A 1,947-nucleotide genomic window follows, 5' to 3' on the forward strand; every position below is an offset into this window, starting at 1 on the left:
TTCCTCTAAATTGAGACAAAAGAATAAAATATAGCATATCAAACTAACTTTTGTGGTGGTTGGATAGTGAAAGTTAAATCCTAAGGATTTATGATGGGGTGGTGGTGTTTATGAGTATATTATGATGCTGTGTGAGGAAGCCAAGTACCCCCATTAGCACTGGATGCTAGAGAAATGGCTATAAACACTAAAAAAAAATTATGAAGGTGTGGAAAAATTTGGTAAACTATTATTCAAAAGAAATTGTTATAAACATTAAAAAATATATAAAAGAGTAAAAAAATTATGGTAACATTTGGTAAACCACTATCCAAAAAAACCTACCGTGATGACAACCAGAAGAGTATGAGGTACCGGTAATAGAAAGCCCGGACTAGGAAAAGAAGTTATAAACACTAAAACAATTGTGAGTGTGTGAAAAAACGTTTGTAAAATTTGGTAAACCACTATCCAAACAATTACCGTGATGAGCAATAGAAGACTGTGAGGTACCGGTAATAGAAAGCCCAGACTAGGAAAATAGTATCAATACTATTTTTCCTGGTTAATGTCATAATACCAAGCACGGGGTGTCTGAATTGAAGTAGATTGGCTTAATTTTTTAATGGTTGGGAGGAATGTGGCTTATCCAACAACATTCCTCTTGGGTTTGAAGAATGGTTGGGCAGTGTCATGTCTCCCAAAAACTACCCCATAAAAATTTTAGGAATAACACTATGGAGTTAATAAACCCGCACTCTTTTACTATTCCGGTCATCAGTGGATATTTCCGGCTTCTAAACTATTATTTCATGGTAGAGTTGCTGACTGGTACATTAGGATGTGGGTTCATTAACTCCAAGTGTACCTAGAAATCTCCCGCCTTTTCATCATCAGTATCATAGCGGATGTTTATTACACTTGGTAGTTTTATTGAGTACATTTTGGTTATGCTGTACATATTGCAATTAAAGCTCTGGCTATCAATGTTAATTCTCCCTACTTGGCCCTCTACGTGGCATGAGCAGGTTCCTCTACCCGTAATCGATTACCTCGAGCCCATCACCACACTACCTGATGGTACAATCCCTTACATGGTTTGGTTCATTTGTCACTTCGTTATCAGGTTGCATTATCGCCTCCACCGTTTGGCTTGGCTCTGCTCCTCCTCATGGTTTTCTGCAATTCCACTTTGTCCGTTACCAGACCTTGGAAAGATTTGGAAAACCACGTGGTAGGAGCATATGGTGACTCTTTCATGTAGAAAATTCTAGGTATATATATTTTTGTTTTACTGCATTGTGGCATTTTCATATCTGGAGTTGTTTTACTGCTGAACGCTTCAATTATTTTTACCTGCTAACCAAATTCGTAATGCTATGCAACTGGTTGTAGAGCTTGTCTCCCACGTCCGAGAACCTCAGGCGAGGCCACAGGGCGGCATCTCACTGGTTTTCCTTGCTCACGAAACCCAGGTAAGGGTTTGCTCCCACATGGAAAATTTATTTGGAATGAGTTTGATTCTTCAAAGGATGTGAGTTTGAGATGGTTAGATACACTGGTTCTATTGCACAGTCTTCCACGTTCCGAAGGTTTGATGGCTGGTTGACTTATTAGAGTAATTTTTTTTTGTACAGCCATGAGCTGTCGAGGTTGACAGTTGTTCCCCTTTTACTCGGCAGAGGGTTTTGTTATAAGTTCTTGACATCGGTTCAACAATGTTGTTCTAATGTAACTTGTGTATATTTGGTTACCCGTCATGAACCTTTCCAGGACCTACCGAGTTGTATCAAATGTGCTTACCAGGTGCCATGAAGCGCTCTCAGAAACTCCTGAGTGTAGTTGCTAGAGGCGCCTTCGTTAATTACTCTCTTTTGCAATGTTTATCTGTATAACCCATCGTCACAAAGTTATCACCAACTATTCTTAAATGATGATTTCAAGCTATGTACAACTGTGTATTTAATG

This window comes from Pinus tabuliformis, chromosome 2_1 (genome assembly GCF_031772625.1).
Source record: "Pinus tabuliformis cultivar Carrire ecotype Pingquan chromosome 2_1, CPIR1, whole genome shotgun sequence".
Lineage (NCBI taxonomy): Eukaryota > Viridiplantae > Streptophyta > Pinopsida > Pinales > Pinaceae > Pinus > Pinus tabuliformis.